Raw genomic sequence first — 16,742 nt, 5'->3', positions numbered from 1 at the left:
ATGTCTTTAATTTTCTATAATTTTGAGCATGTTAATTAAGTTAGAGTGATTCTAGGAAAGGCATCTTTCATTCCTGGCCCTTAATAGCCAGGCTTTACTTAGTTATTAAAAAATGGAATTCAAGTAGATTTTTTTAAAAAGGTGAAATACAGGCTAAATAAAGACTGTTATATTTTTTCTTGTTAAAGTGTATTTAAAAGAAAAAATATTTTAGGAAGTAAAAGGAGGTAACTTATTCATAAATAAGACTTACTTATGTTTATGGTCTCTATGATTTGCCATAACATGTTTCCTAGAAAAGGAATTCTATACTCTTGGAAAAGGTGCAATGTACCTTGAGTCTAAAATGAAAGTTGAATAGCCAAAGGTAACTGCCCATAGCAAATATGAGTCATCATTCCAAATGATAAGCAAAGAACAAAAATAAAGTGACCGAGAGTGGGAAAAAGCAGAATTACTGGAAACTTTATTGGATTACCGAGCATGTTAGCTCAATTCCTCTTCTTATAGAATTGGATTTGCGTTTTTTAACTATTAAGCAGCATTAGAGCTTGGTGATTACATCTTTTTTGCTTAATTGATTGCAGTCTGTGTTAGAGAGATGATTTATTTGTACTACTCTTCCTTAGAAAACAAATGCTCATTTTGAACTTTCTCCTGTTTTGTGTTGGTGCTAGGAATATGGGGGTGGCTTTAAATATGCTATAGGAGAGATTCTTGCTTTATTTGGCATGCCACTTCAAGGAAAGAGCAATAAAAGGAAAAATGAAAGGAGGAATCGCTTAAGCCAAGTTCAATTAAAACAGTGAACATTATCTGATCTTTTCTTCTCACAACTCAAGGTGAGTGAGAACAGAAAGTGTATTTAATAGTAGAAAGATTGACACGCAGATATTTGGGTGCCTTACTAGAGAATAAAAGAGGAGCTGTCATTAAAAAGGCATAGGGGGGTTAATTAATATTTGACAAAGGTGGCAAGAATGTACAATGGAGTCAAGAGAGTCTCTTCAATAAATGGTGTTGGGAAAATTGGACAGATACATACAGAAATAAATAAACTAGACCACCAACTTACACCACAAGAATAAACTCAAAATGGGTAAAAGACTTCAATGTAAGTTGTGAAACCATAAAAATCCTAGAAGAAACCATAGGCAGCAAAATCTCAGACATCTCTCATAGCAATATGTTTATGGATACATCTCCTAGGAGAGTGGTCGGCAAATCGCGGTTCACAAGCCACATGAGGCTCTTTGGCCCTTTGAGTGTGGCTCTTCCACAAAATACCACGTAACCTAATTAAGTTAATAACAATGTACCTACCTACATAGTTTAAGTTTAAAAAAATTTGGCTCTCAAAAGAAATTTCAATCATTGTACTGTTGATATTTGGCTCTGTTGACGAATGAGTTTGCCGACCACTGTCCTAGGGCAATGGAAACTAAGGAGAAAATAAACAAATGGGACTACAGCAAAAGAAACCATCAACAAAACAAAAAGGGAGCCCACTGTATGGGAGAACATATTTGGCAATTATATACCTGATAAAGGATTAATATTTAAAATATATAAAGGAACTCATACAACTTAACAAAAGGAAGACAAACAATCCAATTAAAAAATGGGCAGAGGACCTGAATAGACACTTCTCCAAAGTGGACATACAGATGGCCAAGGGACATATGAAAAAATGCTCAAAGTCACTGATCATCAGAGAGATGCAAATTAAAACGACAATGAGGCATCACCAGGCTTGAGGGCTCAATCCCCAGTTGGGGGCATGCAGGAGGCAGCCAATCAACGATTCTCCCTCATAATTGATGTTTTTATCTCCTTCTCCCTTCCTCTCTGATATATATGGCATGGGGGAGCTACACATCTTTATATTATTGCATTTAGAATGACTACCCAATCTCCTTGTCAATAGGCCAAGTACACTTGACCTCAGTGCTTCAACTTCTTTTGGTAATTTAGAAGGATATATGTGCTATGCATTGAAATGCTTTTCAGTAGAGAAGTTCACCTTTACAATCCATGTGTACCCAGTCATATTAGAAACAAATAGTTTTAAAAATCACATCACCCCAGTGCCACCCAGGAAAATAAGGAATTAATCCTTATTATTCAGTACTCTCCATTCCTTTTCTACCACCATATATCACTGCTCACTAGTTTCTCCAACAAAACAGAGAGGAAATTTTTAACAATGGAGCTCAAACAAGAATTTGCATCCTATGCAAAAGCAACAGTTTTTTGGGGAAAGTTTCCATGAGGAAGAAGCTGAATCTTTACCAGGAATTTAAAATTATGTTTCATCTGGCCCTTCTTTTGAAGTCTGCTAATGAGAATTTTTCAGAATCAACCACCTGAATAAGCAGCAATTTTGAGCCAGGCATATCAGTAAATATGGATAACTCAAAAATGGGGACTTTGCCATTTTAACTTTCTGACTATGGAGCTAAGAAAGCATCAGAATATTGCAAATGTTTCCCTGTAAGGTGACACTATTAAGAGAAGCGGGCAGCTGTTTCAGGAGTAAGAAAGCAGGAAAAAAGAAGAGGCAGAGCTCAGTGTCCCTTGGACATGTTCCTCAAAGGTCTTGCACCTTCAAATCACAGGCTCAAAGGCCTGTCTCTTAGAACTAAAATTTCACTATTAAAGAGATGGCCGTTTGAATGACCATCTACTACAATGCAAATACTATGTTATCTGGGAGATTAACACGTATTAATGAACTGTTATCTTTCCACACTTCTACAGTATGATTTTTGTAGTCCAGTTCTATTCTTAGCATGATAGTTGCCTAAGAGAAAATCTGGATAGTGAGTGTGTAGGAGTGATGGTGACACTAGTGGGAAGTGGGAAGGAGATGGTGCATGAACCATGCAGAGAAAATTGTTTCAAACAAGGGCACTGACCCAGGAATCTCAGGGCTGAGTAGTGAGTACCTCGTCTGCCCACGAGCTATCTGAGGGCATTGGGCAGCCAAAGCAAGGGGAAGAAGGAAAGGTAAGAAGACTTCTAAATAAATGTTATCTTCATGGTTTGGGTTAGCTGGCCCTTGGCCATCTAGAGAGAAGGGATGACAAAGATCTTGGCTTTTGTGACAGATCAACCCTAGGAAGGAGAGGATTGCAGAATTGGAGGAAGGTTTTGACCTACCGTTTTGTGTGTGTGTGTGTGTGTGTGTGTGTGTGTGTGTGTGTGTGTGTGTTTAGGAATTGGAATCAGGAATTTGATAGCAGAGCAGGGACTTCTGGTATACACAGCAGAATGAGTTTGGTAAGCAGATGGATAGATACAGTAAGTGCAACTAAGAATCAGAACTGAGGACTGGGTGTGGAGGTGGGGTGTGTGGGTGGTAAGGAGCTCTGTGGCTGGGAAAAACAGTACTCATCCTTGCTCTTTCCTCTTGCTCTTTTTGGCATTGTGCCCTCTTTATCTTTTTCTCTCATCATTTTGTGTTTGTTTCTTCATTCTTTTTTGTTTCTTTTAATTGTAGTTTAAAAACACGTAACATAAAATTTACCCTCTTAACTATTTCTAAGTATACAGTTCAATAGTATTAATTATATCCACATTGATATGCAATCTCCAGAATGTTTTTATCTTGCAAAACTGAAACTTCATCCAATAAATAACAACCCCCACCCCATTTCCCCTCTCCTCAGCCCTCAGCAGCCACCATTCTACTTTCTGTCGATGAATTTGACTGTTGTAGGGACCTCGTATAAGTGGACTCTTACTGTACTTGTCCTTTTGAGACTGGCTATTTCACTTAATGTCCATGTTGTAGCATGTGCAGAATCTTATTCCTCTTTCAGACTGAATAATATTGCATTGTACATATAGACCACACTTGGTTTATCCATTTACTCATTGATGGACCTTTGGGTTGCTTCCATGTCTTGGCTAATGTACAGGTTTTCCATTTCTACCGGTACCTTTCCATTTTCCTTAATTGTACACATGGGCAAACTAAGGCATATTTTAAATTATTTATTTACTATTTAAATCATCAGGAGAAAATGAGGAAACATAGCATATGGAAATTAATTTAACAGCTTGGTACCCAGTTAGTTGTATGATCTTGGACAATTTAGTATAGAAACTCTATACATTTGTAAAATGAGGGATTTGGCTCAGATGAATATCCTTCTAAGGTCTCTGGTTTCTTATTTTCTCTTTTTATATTGCAGGAGGGTTAAGTATTATCTCAAATCAAGTAGAATATTCCTCACTTGTAGGAGAGCATTTTGAATTCCCCTCTTTGCATAAATGATCCTTTAAAGAGAAAAAGCCCTCTACTTTTGAACTCCCTTTTTGAATCTCTTTAGATTTTCAATGCGTTTTATTGACACATAATGAATTTCATAAGTTCTCTATAGATAAACTCTAATATTGTCTCTTTTTAAACCACAGTCTCAATCAAATGATTTTAATGCACAAATATGAATTCATTGAGTATATATATATATATATATATATATATATATATATATATATATTTCTAGAATTATGTTTTAAAAAGAGCAATATAAGACAATGGTACTTCTCTTAAGAAACTCAAGACTTAATCAGCTGTGTCCCAGGTTTTGGGGATTATTGATTTTTAAAAATTTCTTTCAATTTATCCTAAGTTATACTAGGCTTTCACTACTATTTCTATAATTGTTTAATCCCACAATATGTCTTTGGCCTTTTTTTGTTTTTGAAAGGTTTAACACAATCTATTTTATGCTTAAATAATCAACAAGTTCATCTATTATATGGTTTTTCATATATATGTCATTAGAGCTATGTGTCAGTGAATACTGATTTCATGTGAATATAACAAATAAATTAAATAATTTCTGAAAACATTTTTCTTCAGAATACTAACATTTTTATGTATGTATATCTCCTTATTTGATTAAATCTTTTCTAATTTTGCAACACTACAGTATACTGTAACACGAATTTCATCTGCAAACACAAAGCTCTTCATCTAATATTTGTTGTTATTGCCATGTTTCCAATTAAATGACCTAGAAATGAAAACAAAAACCTATACAGCAGTTGCTTTAGGGGGAAGGGAGGAGGAGGATGGTGTCATAAGAAGCCCCAGTCAGGACTGAACAGAAATCCTTAGCTGGCAGAATGGCAGCATGAAGTCTCTGGTCTTCCTTCCCCATTCAGGACATTGGATTTTTTTTTTTTTTTTTTTTTGGCCTAGTGGACAATAACATATCCAGTCACTCACAAGCTAAAGTTCATATATGTAAAACACGGTACAGAGAGTTCTATATTTTGCCCATGAAGGCAAGCACGAAGAAAAATTAGAAATAATAATTTTTAATTATTCAAAAAATATGTTGAGTATATATAAGCAGTCATAAAAGATTAAAACCCCTCTTCCGGAAAGATAAAGGATTATGAAAACTCCATCAAAGTCTAATAAATATTGATAAATTTTAATGAAGGACACTGGAACCAGGGATATCTCAAAAATAGGCTCTGGACCAATTAAATAAGCCAAACTTGACACTTAAGAAATACGCTGCTCTGAAGAAATAGTATGGACTTGTTGAACTCATTAAGCCCCGGGGTGAGGCAGAGGCCATAGGTAGAGTTTTAAATAAGAGTCTGAGAGATGTATATAGTAGGCTTAATGAAGAAACATGCAGATAAAAGAGCTCCCTCCCACGTGATTTGGTAGCTGCTATTACATATGGCTACTTCAACGCCTGCAGTCCCTCTGGAGCTAGAGGAACTCCTGTTACATTTGTTGTTTTATGGGCTGAACTATATGCCCCTCAAATTCTTATATATATTGAAGTCCTTAACCCTAGTACTTCAGAATGTGAACTTATTTGCTAACAGCATCTTTACAGAGGTGATTACTGGTGTCCTTATAAAAAGGGAAAATTTGGATACAGACATGTACACGAGGGAGAAAATGTCCATTTCAAACCAAGGTGAGAGGTTTGGCACAGATTCTTCCCTCACAGTCCTCATTAGAAACCAACCCGGTGGTTATCTTGATCTCAGACTTCCAGCTTTCAGAACTGTGAAACACTAAATTTCTGTTTTTAAGCCGCCCCATCTGTGGTATATTTTGTTATGGCAGCTTGAGCTCACTAATACAGTTGTAGCACACACCTTCATTTTATTTATTTACCTATACAGAGCTCACTATGTGCCAAGCACGCTTCTAAGCACTTTACAAATATTAATTTAATACTCCTAATAACCCTATGAGGTGGGGCCTACTATTGTTCCCAATTTACAGATGAAGTAATAGAAGCACAAAGAGATTAAGTAACTTGCCCGAAGTCTCATACTTGCTAAGTAAAGGAGCTAGGATCTGAATGTGGGCAGTCTGACTGAAGTCCACATGCTGAAACCCCACTCGACGCAGTCTCTCTTCCTTTGTCTCCTGGGACTTAACCAGGGGTTCAAAGATTCAGGTTAAAACTTGTCTTTACAGAAGTGGAAGTGGGTGAGTATGTGTGTTTGTATATTTTAATCTAATACCACACCATCCCTCACTGCCAAATAGATAGAATTCACGTTTCATAATGTCCTTTAAAACTTTTTAAGCCCCACATGAAGGTAAATGATCCAGGATTCCTACGAAATATTTGCTGGTCCTTCCTGAGGGGCAGTCTACTAGACTCCCTGGGCTTTAGAGGAACAATTTTTATTTCTTACCTAGCAACATTCCACAGAGATATGACAGCAGTGGTGGTGTCTTCTCTGTTGGCTTGCAGATAACTTACTTTAGTTACGCAGAACTGGAAGATTTGCACAAAAGGCAGGGCTCTGCAGTCACACTACAGCACGGAGGCAAAGGGCTTTCTCTCTGTCCTTGGCTGTCAATGAACTGTTAACCAACATGTGTACAGAAGTTTAACCAAGATGTGGAAAATAACCTTTCTAGAAAATCCAAGTTTAATTAATAAATATTCTAGGACATGAGCAACTAGGAAAAAAAAATATATATATATATATATATATATATATATATATATATATATATATATATATATATATATATATATATATATATATATATATCACTACAGGGAAAGAGGGAATCCCTGGCCAGAAAAAAAAACAAGGGTTTTGGAGATTGGTGTTGTCTCAGTGGCATTTTCCACAAACAGCATCAGAAGCTGGACCACAGTTCAGAGAGGAAAGTTAATTCCTTTCTAATTATTGAATGGAAGGAAAGTACACATGTCCAACCTGCTGAACATGCACCAGGCCACACACCTTCCCACACCCTGCCCTTGAGAGTTTCAGGTTGAAAGACTTTGTTTGCAGTTATTCATTGCTCAGAATCTTGAGCAGAGGAGCCAGAAACACACCTCTTTACTTTCCTATTTCGGCTGACTCACCCGTAGCTTTTATGGAGATGACCGGGAGAGGTCAAGGTAGGGCATGAGAGGCCAAGGTGGTGCCAGCAAAAGTTTGGACTTTGATGAATCAACATACTTTGTAATTTAAAAGATAGAGTGAGGGAACAATTTCTTGTTCTACATACATTAGGGAGACTTTTCACTTCCCTCAAGAGTTAATAAAGGACCCCAGGTTATACAGTGAGCATCTTGATAGAAGGTTAGTGATAGAGCCTTTTCTAATCATGACTGAGAAAACAAAACCAAAGTATATTGAACAAGAAGCAACCAGTGATCTCTGGCCTTTTCTAAACCATTTCCTCTCACATCCAGTCAAAAGCATGGCTTTTAAAAAATGATCCATGTGGTTTTCTGTGTTGTTCTAATAGGAAGTGTTGACACTCGAGCCCCCGCCCCCCCCCCCCCCCCAATTATCTCTGGTATTTCCAAACAGGCCAAATTCCCACTGCAGAGAAATCCTAAGCCAGTTTGTTGGCAAGTTTGTTGGTCTGGAAGCCAGCTCTGCCCCAGGTGTTCTGATGTTGCCATACGCTGCAGGGAGCTAACTTAGAACATCTGAGAACAAAAGGAGAAAAACATTATGAAACGTGATTTCTACCTGGGATATGCCAGATAGGAAGGAAACAGGTCCTTTGTAAGGAAGCAGGTCTCAGCCTGAACTGAATCTCAGTGCCCTGGTAAAGAATGCCGGGGGGGGGGGGGGGGGGGGGGGGGGAAGCGGCGGCGCGGGGGCGTGTTGCTGGTGGTGATGGTAGTGGCGCAGAAGGAGCGTCAAGAGTATCTAAATGAGATGCCTGACTCCAGGGAAGCATCGTGATGCTGAAATGCCCATAGTGCCATAGGTGTCAGTACCTACCAACCCCAAGTAAGGATGTGGTTCATTCTGTTGTAGCCCATTTACTTAGGGCAAAAATAAGATGCAAGATCAGATTCACTCACACCAGGCATATAAGAAAACTTCCTAAGAAGTCAGGGAACTGGAAAACATTTCTATAACTGAAACATTTGTAGATCTGTGATATCTTTGGAGATATAGCTGGAGAATGGAGTTATAGGCAAGGATTTGGCTTCTCTGGGTAGTTTAAGCCAAATGGAAGGCGTTGGAGAATTCTAGTTCCTTGTGTCATGCTGAAGGCCAAAGGAAACATTGCAAACTACTCCCCATTCCAAATGAAGTTCTTTATTATCACTTTCTTAAGGAGTTACCATGACAACATAGCAGGTAGCTTTATGCTCTTTCAGGTCCTTCTAACTTGAATAACTACATTGCTAGTTTATCATTTCCAGCTAAATCAGGCAATACCTGCTATACAGGATTTCTAAGTAAAAATAATTTTACTGCAAGAAATTTCAATTGCCTGTCTATCTTAGTTTCTCTAAATAGATTGACAAAGACTAAAGATATGAAAGGAAAATATTTGTGAAACAGAATCAGAGTCCCTGCTCCCTCCACTTGGCACCACCCTTATTTTTCTTGAGTAATTTTAAGACTCTTATTCAGGTTGAAAGCTCAACCTGATGACTTGCCATTATACAATATTTGTATAATTGGGTATTTGTTTGTTACTCATTTAGCTAACCATTTACTTTAGATCAATCTTAAATATATGGAAATGAATCAATTTGCATGTACTTTTTGATCAGAAAAGTTTTACCCTACCACAAATGATGCTAAAATTCACACAAAGAAGCATATTATGTGAGATACTTTATAAAGGGAACATGCATATTATCTGATAATTATTTTAGTACATTGGGTTTAAGTGGAGCTTATAAAAGGTCTTATAGGGTTATTCTTAAAAACAAAACACCACAACCTGATTATCAATGAAAGTGTTTAAATATTTTCTCACCCTAGCTAACTTGTGTTGGTTAAATTATGCTGATGGATTGCATAACTGAATTAAGAAGTTGGGATACCAGAAACCCACTTGAGGTTAAAAGAGCAACGAAGTTAAAATAACTGTGGTCTCCAAAATACTGAGTCAAGAAAATGCTCTGGGTTCATGGAGTGATTTGGAGAGAAAGTGAAAGGAATTCAGTGGTTATGTGGTAGGGTAGTAAGATTTCTGAATCAATAGCCTTTTCCAACTTTTGTTGCCACACTCTGAAGAAGAATTCACTTCTCCCTGAGTTTCATCTGTAGAACAAGGTCCTCAGATTAGAAAATCCCTAAGGTTTCTTCTATGTCTATTAGTCTGTGAACTAGGTGACATTAGTTTATGGTATCCTGGTTTTGATTACTGATACATTTTTTTGTTTAAGTAAATTAAAGTTTGTCTTACATAAGCATGCTTGTGATTTTTTTCAATGGTTTTTCTAGTCCCCTAAATTCAATGTGGTTAAACAGGATATTTAAATAGTTTAAGATTAGAAACTCCCAGTTAGAATTAATGGTCAGAATTGTCAACTATACTTCAATTTTTAAAAAATGAATAGGGTAGAGAGGTAATCAGAGCAATCTATCAAAATAGTAGAATGAATACCTTAAATCAAAGAAAAGGCTGAGGTATAAAATACTTGTCAAAATTTCAGCAGCAAGAATATGAAAACTTGGGAATTTGAAAAAGGCCCCAGTGTTCATGAGTATTTCCTTTGGACCATAAACTTTAATTTAAAATAATCAATAAAACAGACTATCAAAATGAACATTTCTAACACTGAAGAAATAATATAACAAAAAATCCTTGATACTTCATAGGCCATAAGCAAAGACAAAACCTCTTCAATAAAAGTGGTTATCTGAATGAATTTTAGCCTATAATCTATCTTTGGAAGCCTAATTTTTATAACTTCAATATCTCCTCTCAAAGAAGGAATTCTATAGAAAATATGGAAATCAATGAGTTGTTGCAGAAGGGCAAGACAGAGGTACTATTCTTACACATACATGTCATGAAACAGAAGGATAATGCTAGGCAGGCTGCAGATGGTGGAGGAACCCATGACTGCCTCTCTAAGAAACAGACTCTGAGATGATTTGCTTGCAGGAGGTTCAATGAGAATTCTCTCAGGAGCAACACCTGAAAGGATGAGGGAAGCAGGATTGGGCAGAAGTAGAGCAATGATGCAGTTACAACAAAGACTTGAGACAATCCCACAGAAAGTTCTGGAACTGGGATGGCCTTTCAAAGTTATTTCGAGTCAAGAATAGAAGCCTGGGTCTTTGTACATTCACATAAAAGGGTCACTGGTGAGCTGCACCTGGAGAGGGAACATAACCTTGGGTAAAGCAACTCCCTTTGCCTGAGGGCAATGCCCAGAGAGAAACTCACATGTGGCTTTAAACAGCCAATACTGTCAGCTGCTGGGGGAAGGAATACATCAGTCCTGATGAGGGGTATGGGTGCATTTAGGGTCTTGCACCACTGCATTCACTACTTTGCTTGATAGATTGGGAATTAACTCTTCACTGTGTAAAAAAAACTATATAAAATAGTAACAAAATTTCAATGAACAAGAGCTTAGGTCCCAAGCAACCTCACCTATTTGGAAATATCTTCCGAAAAATAAACTGAGTAAAAATGCCTTTGAGCAGATGAAATAGATGTCTCCAGGTCTATTCATTAAAGCTAATGAACTTGATCTATAGGAATCTCTGCACAAGAAACATGGCATATTGTCTATGTACATATTCAGTGAGAAATATCAAGCGAAATATTTTTTAAATTTCTCAATACAGGAAGTTTTAGCCACTAACAATGTATCTGTGAGGGAAGAGTCAAAGAAAATGACACAAGGGAGGAAAAAAATCTTAAAGGGCACTAGAGTCTAGAAACATTTAGTATCATAGAGAAAATGTGTCCTGACATTTCACTATGCGTAAGGGCATCATTGTATTAAAGCCTATCACTGTGATTGATACTTATAATGATTATATCTTCAAGAAAACAATATTCTAGCCTAGCTGGCATGGCTCAGTAGTTGAATGTTGACCTATGAACCAAGAGATCATGGCATATGCCCGGGTTGTGAGCTCCATACACAGTGGAGAGCGTGCAGGAGTTAGCCAATCAATGATTCTCTCATCCTTGATGTCTCTCTCTCTCTCTCTCTCTCTCTCTCTCTCTCTCTCTCTCTCTCTCTCTCTTCTCTCCCTCTCCCTCTCCCTCTCCCTTCCTTTCTGAAATTAAAACATATATATTTAAGAAAAAAAGAAAACAATATCCTATACATTTAGTTTATAAGGAGAAACACATTTCAGAAATATTGCTTATTCATAGCTATTCAGGATCCACCCCATTCTCTGAGGAATCTGGATAGCTAAGTTTTTATTCTATGCATGGACATGGAAATTAAAGGTTAATAGGCATGGCTTCAACCAAGGCTTTAGCAGGGAGATGTTCATATCAAACCGCAGATCAATGGCAGTGGCTCTGTATCCTATTTCCTTCCTTAATCAGGTCCCCTAGGGAGTACACTCGATAAGCAAGAGGCTTAGGTACAGATTCTTTCAGGTGAATTAAACAATTCAATTGCAAGCAGTTTGAAGCATGCTCATTGCCCTGAGCAATCATCTCATTCTTGCTAAACTAATTTAGTAAAACTTTCTTTCTAGCAATTGGTAGAATTCTGCTCTGGCTAAATCATCTATTCAGTCTCTTATCTACTGAGAGAAAAGTGGATAGTAAAAGATCTCTGACCAGCTTTCAGAACCTATGACGCCTATGGGAGTGAGCAGTTGTTCCCTTTCAACTGGCTCAGCTAAGTATGAGAAGAAAGTATTCCTGAAAATTTACCTAACTGGAAAGTCAATAGAAATCAATTTTTTTTCTTTTTCTTTTTTTCTTTTTGGTGAAACGCTGAATCATTCTGATGCCTGTAGCCAGGCGTTTATGCAATTTCTTTTTTATTTTTTTTTTATTTTTTATCACCGGAAGATCTTTAGTAATTGTGGGCACTCCTCTTATTTCAATAGCTTCAGAGATTGTTGACACCTTAGATTAAGCCACTGGATACATGCCACCTTTTCCATTCATAAAGTGAAAGAACTAGGAATGTGCTGAAAACCTGAAAGTCATTAAAGAACTGGACTTCTTTTTTTTTTTTCTTTTACCTTGAAGTCTTCTTAACATTCCTATGAGAACTTTGTATCATGAAAACAATTAGGAATCCTCTAATCTTTTTTTTTTTCCTTTTTATTGTAGTGAGAACTCTTAACATGAGATCTACCCTCTTGGCAAATTTTAAAGTGTACAATACAGTTTTGTTGTCTATAGGTACAATGTTGTATAGCAAGCAGATCTCTATAATGTATTCATCTTGTTTAACTGAAATTTTATGCCCATTAATTTAAGCTTCCCCCTTCCTGACCCTCCACCACCCTGTCCCTGAGTCCCTGGCAACCACCATTATACTCTGATTCTATGAATTTGACTATTTTAGACACTCCCAATAAGTGGAATCATAAAGTATTTGCCTTTCTGTGACTGGCTTATTCACTTAGCATAATGGTGCAAAGAGCCCAAGAGCCAGAATATCTACTATCTAAGGCTAACGGCCAAGCTGTATAGGTTTCTGGCCAGACAAACCAACTTTACCTCAAACCAAGTGGTGCTGAAGAGGTTGTTCATGAGTTGTACCAACTGGCCACCTCAGTCCCTTTCCCGGATGATCCAGAAACTTCCTGGCCAGGATGGCAAAACCTCTATGGTTGGTTGTATGTACTGTAACCAATGACTTGCTTGATTTGGAGGTGCCAAATTGAAGATGTATACACTTCCTATGAGCAGCCGAGCCTGGAGCTGCATCCTCAAGGCTGGGGTCAAAATCCTCACCTTCGACGAGCTGGCCCTGGATTCCCCTAAGGGCTGTGGCACCGGCCTGCTTTCTGGTCTTTGAAAGGGTGGGGAAGTGTACAAGCATTTTGGCAAAGCTCCAGGAACCCCTCACAGCCACACCAAACCATACCTACTTACCAAGGGCCAGAAGTTTCCTTGAGGGTGAGGCTGGTGGGTCAGCCCAGGCCACAAAAACCAACCCCAAATCCTATCTTGTTATTAAAAAGATTTTGAAGCCCTGGCTGGGTGGCTTGGTTTGTTGGAGTGTCATCCTATGCACCAAAAGATTGTGGTTCGAGTACAGGTCAGGGAACATACCTACAATTGATGTTTCTCTCTTAAATCAGTGGCCCTCCCCCCCCTCCCCCCCCCCCCCCCCCCCGCTCTCTCCTCCCTTTCCTCTCAAAATCAATTTAAAAAAAACCCCACACATATTCTAGGGTGAAGATTAAAAAAAGATTTTGGATGCTGACAAAATTCATTTGTATTTTGACATACTAAAGAGGAACAATTGGAAACTAAAAATTTAAAGTACATTTATGATAATATCTCCGAACATACATTACTTAGGGAAGTATTTGACAAGATGTATGAAAGATCTATACACTGGAAACTACAAACATAGCTAAGATAAATGAAAAGAGGAACCTTGTTCATGAATTAAAATACTCAATTCTTCTCAACTATAGATTCAACATTATACAAATTAAAGTCCCAACAGGCTTTCTAAAGAAAATAAGTTGGCCAACTGAATCTGAAAATTACATGGAATCATAAAGTATCTTTAGTAGCCAAAACAAATTTGAAATCATATTACCTGACTTTAAGACTTAGTATAAGGCTATTATCAAGACAATGTGGTATTGGCATATGGATTGACCCATATGACATTGAAACAAAAGGGGAGAGAGAGAGAGAGAGAGAGAGAGAGAGAGAGAGAGAGAGAGACAGAGGATTGATTTTCAACAAAAAGTTCAAGGTAATTCAATGGGGATAGTCTTTTTCAACAAATGCTGCTAGAATAACTAGATATCTCTAGGGAAAAAATGAACCTCAACCTTCATCTTGCAAAGCTAGTTCAAATTTGAACATGGATCTATATGTAAAGTAAAAAACTTTAAAGTCTAGAAAAGAAATCTTAGGTGAAAAATCTTCACAGCCTTAGGATAAGCAAAGATTTCTTATATAAGATGCAAAAACAAAAAACAAAAAAACCAACTGTAAAAGAAAAAATGAAGATAAATTTTATCTCATCAAAATTATAATCTTCTGCCCTTAGAAGAATATCACTAAGAAAATGGAAAGACAATCCAAAAATTGAAAGAATATATTCATTATACACATGTCTGACAAGAGACTTGTATCCACAAAACATAGTAAACTCTTACATATTAAGGAAGCAAAGATATAAATTATTTTAAATGGACAAAAGGTTTGAATAGATATTTCATAAAAGAGGATATACACATGATCAATATGCACATTAAAAGATGATTAACATCATTGGTCACTAGAAAAATCCAACTTAAAACCAAAATAAGATACCACTATACACCCAAAAGACATACTATCGAGTTTTGACAAGGATAGAACACCCAGGACTACTATACATTGCTGGTGGGAGTGTAATACAATTCAACAACTTTGGAAAACTATTTGGCAGTCTTCTAGAAAGTTAATCTATTCTTACTATCTAACACATATATTTCACTTCTAGATACTCTTCAAGAAAAATAAAAACATACCCACACATAGATTTGTCAATGGATGTTCATGGTACTTTCACTTATAAGAGCTAAAAGCTGTAAAAAACTCAGATATCCATTACCAGATTAATTAAACCAATTATGGTATATAATAGACTACCATTCAGCAATAGAAAGGAATGAACTACTGGTATATGCATATGGATGATTCTCAAAAATATTGTGCTGAGAAAAAGAAGCCAGACACAGAAAGAGTACCCAATGTCTGATACAATTTAAATGAAATTCAAAAACAGGTTAAGTGGATCGTTAGGGTCAGAAATCAGATCAGTGTTTCCCCAGGATGGGTGGGTCAGTAATGAAGAAGTACAGGAATTAATTGCAAAGGCCACAAGGGAACTTTTGGAGTAATAGAAATGTTTTATATCCTGATGGGGAGGGTGGTTACATAGGTATATATATATTTGTCAAAACTCATCAAACTGTGTACCTTTTAGAAATAGATTTCATTGTGTGTAAATTATACTTCAATAATGGTTATTTTTGTTTTATTTATTTATTTGTTTTTAATATATATTTTTTATTTTAGAGAGAGGAAAGGAGGGGAAGAGAGATATAGAAGCATCAATGATGAGAGAGAAGTATTGATTGGCTGCCTCTTGCATGCCCCACACTTGGTAAACCTGAACACATGCCTGGGAATCAAATCAAAACACATTCCTGGTTCATAGGTCAATGCTCAACCAATGAGCCATGCCAGCTGGACTATTTTTAAGTTTTAAAAAAGTAGATTATAGTAACATTCAGTCAACATTGATTTAATGCAACAGACTTTTTACTAAATGCTAAGGAAAAACTAAGAGTAACCAAAATCAGCTGCTGTAGCTATAACAGTACTAGACAAAGTAGAATTGTCAACATTTGAAATGAAAAAAAGAGACCTAACTACATGGTACTAAAGAAATGAAAAAGATAAACCATGAAAAATGTTACACCAATAAATTAAAAATTTTAAATGAAATGGACAAGTTCATAGAAAATGTGAATTGTCTTATATCTATTAAAGAAAAATAATTATAATTTAGAACTTTCTCATGAAGAAAATTCTGGACTCTGATGTCTTTATCAATAAATTTTCAAATATTTATAGAAGAAACAATATCATTCTAATGAAAATCTTTCTCAGAGAAAGAAAAAGAGATTATTTTCCATCTCATTTTATGAGGACAACATGATTATGCAAATTTTGGCAAGAACATCACAAATAAAATTAGAGATCAAGCTCTCTCATAAATACAGAAAAAGACTAGCAAATCAAACACATTGATATATAGAAAGAATGATAGATAAGACCAACTTTGGTTTATTCCAGGAATGCACCATTGATTTAAAATTTAAAAGCCAAACAATGTAATTCAACATGAACAGAACAAAGAAGAAACCCTATATGATCATTGTAGTCAACAGAGAAAAAACTTAACACCCACTCTTGATTTAAAAAAAAAACTCTTACAGACTCATAGACAGCCAGCAGACAGTTCTGGGGAGGTTGGTGGGTGGGGTGGGGAGAGAACAGGGGGAAGGTCCTGGGAGGTGGGGGAATTGAGCAAAAGAGAAAAAAAAGGAGGGAACTCATGGACATGGATAACAGTGTGGTGATTGCAGGGGTGAGGAATGGGTGGAGGTGGAAGAGGGCATAGAGGGGATAAATGGTGATGGGAAAAATAAAATTAAATTTAAAAACTCTTAATAAAGTAGCATTATAAGGGAACTTCCTTAATCTTATAAGGATATGTTAAAAGTTAACCAAGCAATCAAACAACAGGAAAAGATATAGCAAATATGTTTAATGG

The 16,742-nt window shown here is 36.7% G+C and overlaps 1 pseudogene across 1 annotated transcript; it reads left to right on the top strand.

The window, feature by feature from the left end:
* The first annotated feature begins 12,857 nt into the window (after positions 1 to 12,857).
* Positions 12,858 to 13,532, top strand: LOC311632190 (large ribosomal subunit protein eL18-like; annotated as a pseudogene). Its single transcript has one exon. The product of its transcript is annotated as a large ribosomal subunit protein eL18-like (transcript).
* Positions 13,533 to 16,742: the final 3,210 nt, after the last annotated feature.

Source organism: Pipistrellus hanaki (genome assembly GCF_964339955.1).
Source record: "Pipistrellus hanaki genome assembly, chromosome: 13".
Taxonomy (NCBI): Eukaryota; Metazoa; Chordata; class Mammalia; order Chiroptera; family Vespertilionidae; genus Pipistrellus; species Pipistrellus hanaki.
This window is presented reverse-complemented; position numbering and strand designations above follow the sequence as displayed.